The sequence below is a fragment of the Podarcis pityusensis genome (genome assembly GCF_964106645.2).
Source record: "Podarcis pityusensis genome assembly, chromosome: 9".
Classification (NCBI taxonomy): domain Eukaryota; kingdom Metazoa; phylum Chordata; class Lepidosauria; order Squamata; family Lacertidae; genus Podarcis; species Podarcis pityusensis.
Window position 1 is genome coordinate 37,820,308 of NC_138034.1, and position 13,246 is coordinate 37,833,553.

The 13,246-nt window shown below is 44.5% G+C and overlaps 1 protein-coding gene across 1 annotated transcript in view; it reads right to left on the reverse strand.

Moving 5' to 3' along the window:
* The window catches only part of FHDC1 (FH2 domain containing 1), a 47,782-nt gene extending 35,391 nt beyond the window's left edge, over positions 1–12,391 (reverse strand). The window contains exon 1 of the mRNA XM_081021331.1: positions 12,231–12,391. The gene's annotated coding sequence lies outside the window, so the exon portion shown is untranslated. The remainder of the gene's footprint in view (positions 1–12,230) is intronic.
* Between the last annotated feature and the right edge of the window lie 855 nt (positions 12,392–13,246).

Here is a 13,246-nt window from a genome sequence, read left to right on the forward strand (position 1 = left end):
AAACAAAATTAGACTGGATATGCTGAGTAGCATGGCTGAAGCATCAATTTGTAGGCTGTGTGCAAATAGGATGACCAATCCAGACACACCAATTAGTAGCCCCACCCTATGGCTCTTGGGCTCGAGGACACACCCCAGTGCCATGTTTGTAAACAACAGAGGCAAGGACCACTGCTTTAAACCTTCATGCCCAAGGCTTGTTAGCCTAGTCTTTGAGTGTACAGACTATGATCCAAAGGAGGAGGTCATGCACATGAGGGATGCCCATGATTTTACTGAAGTAGTTCCATTCCTTATGGGTCAATGTGCTGTTGAAACACCAAAGGACCTTGGCAGTAAAATTGAGCAATGAAATCAAGACCCTACAAATGAAGGCGGCACTTTAATGAAGGAGACAGCCATGACAATCCACAGGGATATTCAAAGAAGTTTATTATGCAACCAGTGTTAGGACATTGTTACTTAATTTTCAGAAGCATAGGAAACTACCTTACACTGAATCAGACCATTGGTCCATCTATCTAGCTCAGTACTGTCTACAGCAGGCACCCCCAAACTCGGCCCTCCAGATGTTTTGGGACTACAACTCCCACCATCCCTAGCTAACAGGACCAGTGGTCAGGGATGATGGGAACTATAGTCCCAAAACATCTGGAGGGCTGAGTTTGGGGGTGCCTGGTCTACACTGCCTGGCAACTGCTCTCCAGAGTTTCAGGCAGGGATGCTCTTCCAGCCCTACCTGGAGATGTCAGAGATTGCACCAGGGACCTCCTGCATTCAAGGCAGATGGTCTACCACTGAGCTAATATGGGATGTTAATTACATATACAGCTTCGCAAAAGGACAAGTATTATTCATTCCATTAACTGTGTAAATATAAAATTTATTTTAGACATGACTTCAGCCCAGTATACCTGAAGGAGCGTCTCCACCCCCATCGTTCAGCCCAGACACTTAGGTCCAGCTTCGAGGGCTTTCTGGCGGTTCCCTCACTGCGAGAAGCAAAGTTACAGGGAACCAGGCAGAGGGCCTTCTCAGTAGTGGCGCCCGCCCTGTGGAATGCCCTCCCATCAGATGTCAAGGGAATAAACAACTATCTGACTTTTAGAAGACATCCGAAGGCAATCCTGTTTAGGGAAGTTTTTAATGTTTGAAGCTTTATTCTGTTTTTAATGTTCTGTTGAAAGCCACCAAGAGTGGCTGGGGAAACCCAACCATATGGGTGGGGTAGAAACAATTTCTTCTTCTTCTTCTTCTTCTTATTACTATAGCCTGTACTTCAAAAATTAAGACAAATCTCCATTCACCTAATGAGTGAAAATTTGATACTATCTAACACTTTTATTTCATATTTCCACTTGAAATGCAGCTTCCTTGGTTTAAATGCAACACAAAGGTAATCCGAACTCTTAACAGCAACTTTTATGATAACTAGAGCTACACTAGCTTAATGAAAAAAATATTGAGGTAGTCTTCTCAAACTCATCATACCAACACTTAAAACCTTGTTATAACCGCATTAAAAACAAAAAGTTAATTGTAGACCTTGGACTCATCACTTCATCATCACTGCTTATCATTTACATTTCTTTCATATCATTAATATCAAGAGTATGGATGCCATGCTACAGTAGGAAGGCATGCTTTACATATTGCATAGTACTATCTAACATTGTTATCCTTAAGCATGCAAGACTCTTCACAAAAGCTTGCCATGGGAACTTGATGACTAATAATAATAGAACAATGCGCCAAACATTTATTTAATTGCATTGGAATTGTTTAGCAATTTAGTCATTTCACCTTGTTCAGAGTAACATTTGTATGGAACAGCAAGTTTAGAATTATCCTGAACTGAGTGCAGAAGTCAAGGCTTCCTATGAAAGATATGTACATATAGGAAGCCACAGTTTTCAAACTCTGAGAAATTAGTATGAGATCTTGTGAACTGTCAACTTTCTGGAGTCAGGTGTTTACCAACTAAAATCCTCATTTTTTTAATTCAGATTTTAAAGGAGAAGTCTGTACACAGCCATAGTCACACACTGACTTTCCGAACCACTGCCCACTTACACAGCAGGACTTGAAACTTATATTTAACCAAATGCCATTTTTCCTGCCTTAGAAAATGGTTCTCTATTACAAAACAGATTAAAAAACCACCTATTTGTGTAGCCAGTTACCATTATAAAGATTAAAACTAGCTATTTAATTGAAATGTAACAAAGTATACAAAGAAAATGATCTTACCCCTCTATCACCCTGGCAATAAAAGGAAATGCTAATAAACTCTCCAAATGTACAATGGACTAATTTTTAATTCATTCAAAGTATTTATATGGCACTTTTCAGAGCCATGCTCTCGCAACGCAATGTACACAAGATGTACTGTTTAAGACACATCAGAATGGTACACATTGCTATCTATGCGAAAGCTTCCCTGAATCACATAAACCATGTACACTGAGGTGGTTAATTTGTGGTGCTACAGATGTTGCTGGACTACAACTCCCATCATTCCCTACCATTGGGCATGCTAGCTGAGTGCTGGTGGAAGCTGGAGTATCACAACGTCTGGAGGGCCACAGGTTAGCCACCCGATTTGTACCCTTGGGGAAGGGGAGCATTGAAAAGAGAGCCTGCACTATAGTGGGGTCCAGGATACTTCAATTATTCAGAAGAGAGTTCTGTAACTGTGGTGCCTCCACTGAGAAGGCCGCTTCTGTCATGCTTGACAACCTAACCCTTTACTGCTGGGCACAAGAGCATTTAAAATGATAAACTAGTTAGTAATTCCTAGTATATTTTTCATTCTAAATGTAGGAGGCAGTTTATTGCAGAAGCCATGGTCTTAATCTTAAAACCCCCCACACTAAGAGTATTAACAATTTTGTAAAATTAATATAATTGTTGAAGACCAAATTCTGGATATTGGATAAACCCAAGCAATCCTGATATATTTCGAGAGCAGCCCAACACCTGTTGGCAAAACTACGTAATGAAATTCAGCAGCATTGGGTTTAAAAAATAATAATTCCATGGACACACTTCAATGCTTAGACTGCTACTGCAAAGTCAGTAAAATAAATGATCATATGTGGAGAGGAAGATGTGTACCTTAAACTCAACATATGTGCAAAGCTAAGAATTTACATAGGCAAACCTGTATGTCCAGATTGCCTCATACCAGTTTAATGGGAACTTTAAAAGCCGGGACAACAACCATATAATTGTACTGCCGTCATCCAGCAAGTAAAGGCGGCATTGGAAGCAAATACGTATTTTTAAATTTAGTCTTTTATGGTTTTGAAATCTGAATCATCCTAAAGTGTAAATTCATTCTCTTCTTTTAAAACAACAATTACTTTATTCTCAGTCTTTACCAATGCTTCGGTGAAACCGTATTTAATTCAAATGATGAAGCAAAAGAATCAGATAAGGAAGAGGGCTTAACCAGGGATGTGGTAAACAGCACAACTGCATTACAGGAACACCACAACATTTGAAAACAGTGAACAGAAAAAGGTGAATGGAAAACCCACAAGAAAACGAATGTAGCAGAATTGGTAGAAAGGAAGCAAAACCAGGCAGTTGCTAAGAACAGAAATTTTAGCAACCAATTACCCTACTTGCATTCCCTAAACATGTGTGGAGAAACATACAAAAGTTGCTAAATATTTTCATTTTAGTAACATACAGATGGGATATCAGACACAGTTATAGCAGAAAAAGGGCACATATTCTTAATTTCTAAACTGCCTTTCCTCCCATGGAATCCCAGGGTGGTTTATAGACAAAACACACATAAAACAACCAGTTCTAAAAATAAGAGTATTAAACTATATCCATCAGCCAAAACAATTTCCATAACACAGCAATCAAAAAAAAGACTAACTTTGAGGCTCAATATCGCTATCATTACCCGCAAGCCCAAGTGACCAGTTGTGTCTTCAGTGGATACTGGGAAGTTGTCACTGAGAAGGACAAACTAAGTTCCACAGAGAAGGAATTCCACTGCTACAAAGAATGCCCTTTCTTGTGTCACCAGTGGCCAGATAGGTTTCAGATACATCCAATGAACCACGTTTTAAAGATGCGTGAAAGGTACAACTTAAAAAAAAAAACAGACAAGGAAAACTAACACTACAGTCAATAGTACTGGACTTGGAACTACACAGAACAGGTTTAAACCTTAGATGAGCATGAGACTTGTTGAATAACCTTGGGACAAGTCACCTAAGAACCTCACTCCTAGCCTCAGTTTTTGAGTTCCATAAAATGGGAGTAGTAATTATCTATATGGCTGTTGTGAGACTAAGTGAACTGAATAAGGGCCCATTCATGCTTAATGCAGCAGGTTTTTTGTGCCATGGTAAGTATTATGTTGTGACACATAACTATGTAGTTGTGGCCATCAGGGCATCCAGGTACATGTCTACTAGATGTTTAGAAACATGCAAGCCATACTTTAGATCATTTCCCCCTGAATAGCATATAGCAAATGCTATGACTGTCTCTAAGTGATTGACAATAACACTACAGAGTTTTTCTTGAATGCTTTCTCCTTTCCTTTGAAGAAAGCTATTGGAATAACTCAGTCAGTAGAGCATCAGACACTTAATCTGAGAGTTGTGGGTTCAAGCCCCATGTTGGGCAAAAAATATTTCAGCAAGGGCAAAGCAATTTACGTTAACTTAAAGATAAAAACACCATCTGTAAATCAAGTCTGCTATATGCTAGGTTGCATCTCAGTGGCAGAGTTTACTACACTACACTACATTACACTACACTACACACATACAATATTTTATTGGGGGGAAAATCTAAGTTTATCAAAGCAGTTTCTTCCCCTTGATACTTTGGGGGAAAACATTTTACTATACTGGCACATGGTGCTTCCTTCCACAAGTATGAGCTACTAGGATAAAATACTGAAAACTTAAGGTATCTTTCCACAGTAGTTAGCGGATTCCTGATTTTAGCTTTTTTAATATGGTTTTTATTGTATGGGTTTTTTGCACTATTGTTCTAAACTAGTTTGATATTTATGAATAGAGGTATATAAACATTTTTATAATATTTTTTAAAACAGCCACAACACACAAGTGTTGTTGTGCAAGGATGCACAAGTGGGCTTTTTTTCAGTGTCTAAAGGTACACAGAGCCAAGTTACTAAACTGATGGTAACCAGGAACCAGTTAACAGACCTGAAGTAGGATCCTTATCCTGTAACTTGTTAGATCTAAAAATTCAACTTCAATACATGATGAAATATGGATTACAAGGACCAAGAAGTGGGTTTGAGGCATACGGTGAAATTAAAACCATGCTGGGCAAAAAAAGGCATATTAGCGGGGTTTTTACTCAACTGTGCATAACAGACATAGGATAATAAGAACACAAGCAAGTCTTGGAGAAGAAAAAGCTTGCAGCAGAAAGAGCACAATTACTATTCTGCATTAGCACAACAATGTAGTTCTTTGTTATAGGAATACTGAAAGATTACTAAAACTTCCTGGGAGTGGGGGAGACAGAATGAAGATGTTGGATTAAAGGTAAATACATCCTGGACAAAGATCATCTATAAGAACAGAGGTTTATTTTGGATTGCTGGATATTTAAAAAATGAGTTTGATTCTTTAGATTATGCAATAATTATAATGAAATATATCAAGGATTTGCCAGCATGGCAAGTGGCTTCAGAAGCTATTCAAGACACCCACAGAAATAGATATTTTCCCTTATTCTGGTTATTCTCCATGGCTACAACTCATCTTTTTCTTTGCAAGTCACACAATGTTTGTTTTTTTAATGCAATTCCCGGTCACTGCAAACTTGCATGGGTTTGTGCCCGATTGCTGAAGGGGGGTGGTATTTAACCATCAGCTCTAAAATATGTTTTGAAGAATCACGTTGCTTTTTAAATGAGATTACTGCCATTGTTCCAAGACTGGCTTCTTTGATCTACAACTCGTGCATTCAAAAACAGAGCAGGGGTGCTTGACAACATGCTACTTAATTGAGAAAATCATAGAGTGGTAAAGACAAAGACATCCAACTTAGGACATTTTGTTGCAACAGGGAGGACTGAATTGAAGTTAGCTTCCACACTAGACAGTCTAGCTTTCAATATCTGCATTAATAAGCAACCATTCTAAATGTATCACACACATACATAACATTCACAGAAGCCCAGTAATCCCAAATTACATCTCATGTGCAAGATAAGCATGAATGCTACAAATTAGTCTCTGCTCTGTCCATCAGTAAAGGAAGCAGGTGATGGATGATCTAAAAGGAAGTGATTAATACATTCCTAATACTGCACTGATGTGCAGAATGAATAGATGCAAGAGGTTGAGGAAGGAGATTCCTTTATAGTCAAGAGGAGAGGACACAAAACATGACTCCTGAGCAGCATCATAGAGTGGCAAAGATGTTGGGAAGTGGCAAGAGAAGCCACTGCTTTGTTTAATAATTCTACTCTACACATCACTTTGATGCAAGTTTTACAAACTGAATTGAAAACTGCCTTCTATGTACATAGCTTTATGATACAATTGTGAAAGAATTCTCTCTGAAGCTCCTCTGTCCCCACAAGAGCTGAGAAACAGCAAGGTGCGAAAGAAGATATCTACATACCGTGAGCTTTCAGTGGTTATTTGGGCACCATGCACAATTTGCAGTAAGTTCTTTCTGCAGTATTGCAGCCTTTTTTCTTGGCAAAACTAGAGGATTGCCAGGTTTTTTGAAATGGTAAGTTAAGGTAGTGGTGAAATCACACATGCAAGATATCCACAGATGGGCTTCACCATCTCCCCCACCAAAGACACACCATTCAGACAAGAAGCACAGCAAATGGTAGTAGCTCCCGTACATAGGGATTTGCCATGGTCACACGCCTAACACTATTTCATATGTTACTTTCTTTTTCCTCAGGGATTGTGTGACCATCCTCAGAGGAGAAGACTAGAAGACATAACCTATTCTATTTTAAGATTGACACCAATATAGGTTTTATTTTTACTGTAAGCTGCTTTGACACATTTACATCTCTGACCCACTCCAGCTTTTTTTGGAATATGATAGGAATAACAGGATTGTAGAGTTGGAAGGGACCTTGAGGATCATCTAGTCCAACCCTCTGCAATGCAGGAATATGCAGTTGCCCCATATGGGGATCGAAGCTGCGACCTTGGTGTCATCAGCACCATGCTCTAACCGACTGAGCTGTCCAGTTGTCAAATCCACCTAATGCCAGAATTTTCAAGGAAACCTAGAGTTTATAATAAAAAAATGAATTTATTATATTTGGGTAGATTTGGGTAGGCTTCTCCGGGTAAAATGTTTCAGAGAACAAAATTTAATATTAAAACAGTGCAACCCAATAATTTTGCTTCCAGAACTATATTTGAAGTATCATATTTCAGTTCAATTCAGGTTTGTTACAGGCACGTTTCTTAGACTTGCTGAAGGTTCGCTTTAGATAAAACATCCAATTTTTGTTTATTGCAGGGTGTGTGTATATATATATATATATATATATATATATACACATACACACACACACACACACACACACACAAACATGCACGCAAACTGTTGTGTCAGTTGTATCTGCTTTAGGCAAGGGTGTACTTCATTGTGGCACAGCACGGAAACCCAACAATTGGAGAAGGAATTATATGGTTTTATTTTGATGCTCTTGTTTTACCCAAGGTCTACCTTAAGGCAAATTCACCATACAGTCCCCAGCGATTCAGGAAAACGAGACTTATCAAACTACACAGCAGCCTGGAAAACTATTGCTCAATTTGCTTCAGCAGGTGTCTCCTACCCTGTAAGCAAGTACGAGAGTAAAACTGGAGGCTATTGCCACACACTTTGCTGCATGTGGGATAACAGCCTGAACAACCAGTCTGGAAGGAACTGGCGTTTCAATTCTAAGAGGTCTTAGGGTTGGTTCCCATACAACCCAGGTGTTCAGGTTACACAGGTGGGGTGCGGTAGTGAGCCTCACATAGGGCCCTGCTTTACATTAAAGGGTGTGAGTGAGTGCTGGGCGGCCAGGAGGGGGATGTGCATACCTAAGGCTCGCTCTCACAGCGCCATCATACGTAGCATATACACACCTGTGTTCTGCACAAAAAAGATACTCACAGCTGCTTTGCAATGTAAAAGCTGATGCACAACGGCACAGTTAGGTAATTCTAAACTCTGGAGAGGAAGGGGGCACCTTTCAGTTGGTAACGTGTATCACTTCACATGCTTCAAAACTGTGGTGTGCTAGCTCTGCTATGTTTGGAGAGCCTCTCTGCTCATCCTCCTCCTTAGTGCGACCAAGGACCTCTGTAGTGCCACACCAGGGGAACTTGAACACCTTGCTGCAAAAGTGACACGCAAGGCTGAGTGGAATCACAGAGTCATAGAATTGTAGAGTTGGAAGGGACCCTGAGGATCATCTAATCCAACCCCCTGCAATGCAGGAATATGCAGCCGGGGATTGAACCTGCAACCTTGGCATTATCAGCACCATACTCTAACCAGCTGAGCTATCCATACATTTAAAGCACATGACTGTCCCCAGAGGAACCTGGAAACTGTGGCTTCAGGGGGCACACGACAGTTTCCTGCATTCTTTGAAGGAAAATATTTGCTTTAAATGTATGTTGTGTGCACAGCAAAGATCCCTTTGAGTACATTATACCAAAAGTGCTAAACGAACAAGACAACTGTGCAATGGAATGGTGCTGCTTAGAATATGTAAGACCAATTTATACTTTATTATTTAATAGAGACAAGACTAATGGGAGAGAACAGAATTCCAGTCTACATCTAAAGCAAGTAGACCATCACCAGGTTTAGGCAACAAATTACAAATTGTTCATTCATCTGGGTCTGTCTGATAGTAATCAGCACCAGGGATCCATAGACAAATTGGGATTGCTCCAGAAATAAGCTACATTTGCCTTTTCACCATTTGTTTATATTCTTCCAAACAAACGGGCTACCATTAAAATATCTGTAAAATAAAATAAAAGGTCTACAGCAATATTCAGCTGTATTCAATATAAAGCAAGCATAGGAGGGAGAGATCCTGCCACAAGCAATGAGTGCAGAATAAACTTCAAAATACCTGCTTCCATATCAGAACTGTGATGCCTAAAGTTTCACATATACCACAGACTTTCAATCAACTCAGTGCTCCAATGTAACATATCATCATTCATGCAAAATTGGTAAAGAGAGCAACTAACCACAGATACTGCAGCAACTATTGTTATGCATTAGCAGGAGCTCAATGAATGGCACTTGAAATCCCACTCATTCCCAAAAAGAAACAAACACAAGCCTGTTTTGCTTAGCATGATAAACGATATAGCCCAATACTATACATTTAAACTGGGAACAAAGTCCATGTGATTTCCATGGAAAGGCCCTGAATCTTTCCATGCAGTGCTAATGCTAATTGTTCCTTGCCAGCAATTCACATAATACCCCATTGCTCAGAAGCAAATCCATTGCTGGCAGTTTTCAGTTTGTCATTACTGAAAACCACAATATTGCATTAACCAGGTGAACATTACTTCTGGTAGCACAACTACTGAAAGCAAAGTGATGTGTGGATGTTATTGGCGATTTTGTTGCTGGCATCTACTGGCAGGCACCTGTAACCTCAGAGCACCCTCTTCTCAAATGTTGCTTTGCAAAATTGAATTTGCAAAGTTGGAGAGAATATCCTCCCCAGAAGCCTATGTACAATTCTCTTTAAAGAGGATACTGAGATATAATGACACACTGGTGTTCTTTGGGGCTACCACCAGTGAGCCACTAAAAGGATGGGGTTTCAGCACCTTGAATCAACCTTAAGATACCTTCTGGAATAAAAGAGAGTTCTCTTAAAAGCAACACACTTTGTATAAATCAGACCAAAAGAAATGTTATAGTCCCAGCTCAAGCAATTAACCCAAATGTCCCTCTGGCTAGCAGCACAACATGCAATTTAAGGCTACTGGAGGTTGTAAAAAAGCCTGTTTTTGCAACAGAAAAAAAATACACCCCACCCTTAAATATCTGAAAAACAATTTTAATTTCTCTTTTGCCTACTTGCAACCTGCACTTCACAAGCTAAAAGGCACCTCCTCCGTGCTAATAAAAGCAAAAGTGGAGGGGGCATGAACTCGGAATAGAATTGTCTTGTCCACCCAAGACCACCCAAGAGGGGCTGGGCATGAAAATGCGACTACTAGTTGATCATTAAGAAAAAGGTTCACCTACGTTTGCCCCGGTCCTGGTTTGGTTAACAATCGTTGCCTGGATGCAACACTTGAAATTGGAAACTCCATTGTTAGCCAGTGTTTTATAGGGAGTGTGGTGTGATTTAAACAACAAAAAACCGAGACAGACTCTTCTCTCTGCTCCCTCCCCCTTTTCAGATGAACGGCAACAAAAGTGTAAAACGCCCCTTCCCTCATCATCACCCTCCCCAACATTATTACTATTATTATTATTATTATTATTTAATTGCTTGTTTTGTTTCAGGGCGGATCCTGGGGGGGGGGGGGTAGAAAGAAAGACAGAACAGGCCAATTAAAAATAACAAGCCCACCGCCACGAGAGACCAAGTTGGCGGAGAGCTCCTGTTCTCTTCAGACGGGGCGAGGCGGCAGCAGAGACCAGATTGGGGCCCCCTCGGGAGCCGCGGCGGCGAAGAGACCCAGGCGGCGGACGCCCCGAATCCCCCCGCTGCCCCGTCCCAAGACCTCCGCCTCACGCCGGCTCAGGAGTTCCCACACGAGCTCCTTTCCCCGCGGGCGGCGCCGGCTGCGGCGGCTTCCTCCTCTCCTCATACCCCTTCCTCGACGGGGTGTGAAAGAAAGCTCGCCTCCCCTCGCCCGCCCTCTCCGCAGCCCTATTGTTTTCCCGGCGCGCTCCCCGGGGGGGGGGCTGTCCTCGTCGCCCCCCCTCCCTACACGAGCTCCTCAGGCACCTTGCGGCAGCAGCGCCTGGCGGGAGGCGGCGGCTGCTGCTCCAAGGTGGCCTCGGCGCTTTGTAATCAGATCTCTGCCGTTTTCCTCCCCTCACAGCCCGAGGGAAGCGCGCGAGGCTGGCCGGGCGGGGGGAGACAGAGCGGAGGGCGACTCCCCGGGAAAGGACACCCAGCGGCGGCTTCCCACCGCCAACTCTCGCCGCCAGCCGGCCAAGTCCTCTCACGTGCGCCGTCTCGCTCGCTCGCTCGCTCTCCCGGCCTCACCCCGCGCCCAACTTGATGGTTCCCAAGAAAAGGGCAATAAGAGCATCGCGTTTGGCCGCCTTAGGTCAGCCCTGAGGAGATAAGAGGCGGCCGGAATCAAAGGGTCACCAATACGCGGCGCATTCTAAAAGTGTGGAGGGCGGCGGGGGAGAGAGATGTTTCTTCCTTCCCTCCCTATTTCGCTTCCACCTCACACTAATTGGAGCGGGGGAGAAGCAGCTACAGACTTCCAACTTCAGCAGAAAGAAAATGATCTTGCAGCGCCCGGAGAGCCGATGCTGCTGCTGCTGCGCTCCCTCTGCCCTTGCGAGGGCTGCTCAGCCTCCCCTCCCCTTTCACGCCCGCCAGCCGAGTCCCGCTACCCGGCGGGAGGAAAGCAGCAGATCGCCTCCCCGGAAAGCCAGCAAACATTGCTGCTGCCCTCGAGAAGGACCCAGCAGACCCCGAGCGAGCGAGAAGTCTGGGAAGGAGATTCACGCGGGGGGCGCCGAGGATCCCCGGAGAGCCCGCCTGCCGCCGTCGAATCATAATTACAGGAGCCTCTGCCGGGGCTCAGCGATGAATCGGTCTTAAATGGGCCGTGGGGAGGGGAGGTTTCACGGCTTCTGTTATTCTAGAGGACCACAATAAAAAGCCGGGTCCTCCCTCGTCCAAGGCCCCGTGCCCGGATTTTAATTCCCCCCCCGGACACCTACAGATCGGATTACTAGATTGCAGTGCCCAGGATGTCGCGCGGGGCGGGAGAGCTACCAGATCGCAATTTCGAGGAAAGCAGCTCCGTGGTCCCATGGAAGATGCGCACCGAGGCACCCCTATGAAGCGAAGGGATGCGGGGCGGGCGTGGGAAGCCCCCGCTTAGCCGCACAGGGCTCAAGAACCTGTCCCTGGAAAGAGCCACTGCCGCCCCCCCCCCCCGACCCGTCTACGCGTCGCCTTCTCAGACGGAGCGGCTGCTGCTGCTGCTGCCTCGACTTACCCGGAGCCCCCAGCTGTGTGCGCGCTGCCCTCGGCCACCCGGGGCTCCTTCTCCTTCGCGGACGCCGGACTCGCTCTCGCTGCCTGTCCAACTCTTGCGAAGAGAGAGCTGCTGCGCCGCCGCCGCCGCTGCCTCGCCTGCTCTGCCTCCTCCCTTCGCTCTCACTGCGGCCCGGACCCGGGCGGAGGAGGGAGGCGGCACCGCGCAGGCGCGGCGTTAGGCGGGGCTGTTTCAGGTAACGCCACCAGCCTGTTCTCCGAGTCGAGCCGAAAGGCGCAGTTGCTGCTCCTGCTGCTGGTGCTGGGGACACTCTGGCTATATCGGTTCTCTTATTCCTCCTCCCAGCCTCTCGGTTCGCCCAGACTCCCGTGGGAATGAATGGCCAAAGTTGAGAGGCAAGCCGGTGGTGCCCCGGATGCGAGCTGGGCGTTTTATACGGAGAGGACCTCCCATTGAACACAATGGGGCTCACTGATCCTACACTGGGGAGGAATAGGTCCCCACTGGACTCAACGGACCCTTACAGATCCTGATTTGGAAGTTGGGGTCCCATTGAGCTCCATGGGGCTTGCTTCTGAGTAGACCACGTGTACAAGGGCCATTGAGGCGGGAAAGTACAGGGGGAAAGTTCTGGAGCAAAGCTGGGGTCACAACAGTCTCTATAGGGCAGTGATTGGTAAAGAGAACAGAACGCAAGAAGCCAGGGCCATTGTCTGCACACAAGCAAGCCTTTTTGCTGCTGCTGCATGGCAGAAAAAGGTAAAAGGACCCCTGGCCATTAGGCAGAGTGAAGCAACCACCAATGGTGCCCTGTGCAACACTACAATTCAGAGCCCCCTGCCGCTTGCACTCCATTCTACAGTATTGTTGTGGCACCCTCTGCAAAGCGGCACCCTGTGCAGCTGAACTGGTTGCACTACCCTAAAGCCGCCTTTTGCAAACACCTTAGATGGCTGTTGCTGGTTGTTGTCGTTTAGTCATTTAGTTGTGTCCGACCCCATGGACCAGAGCACACC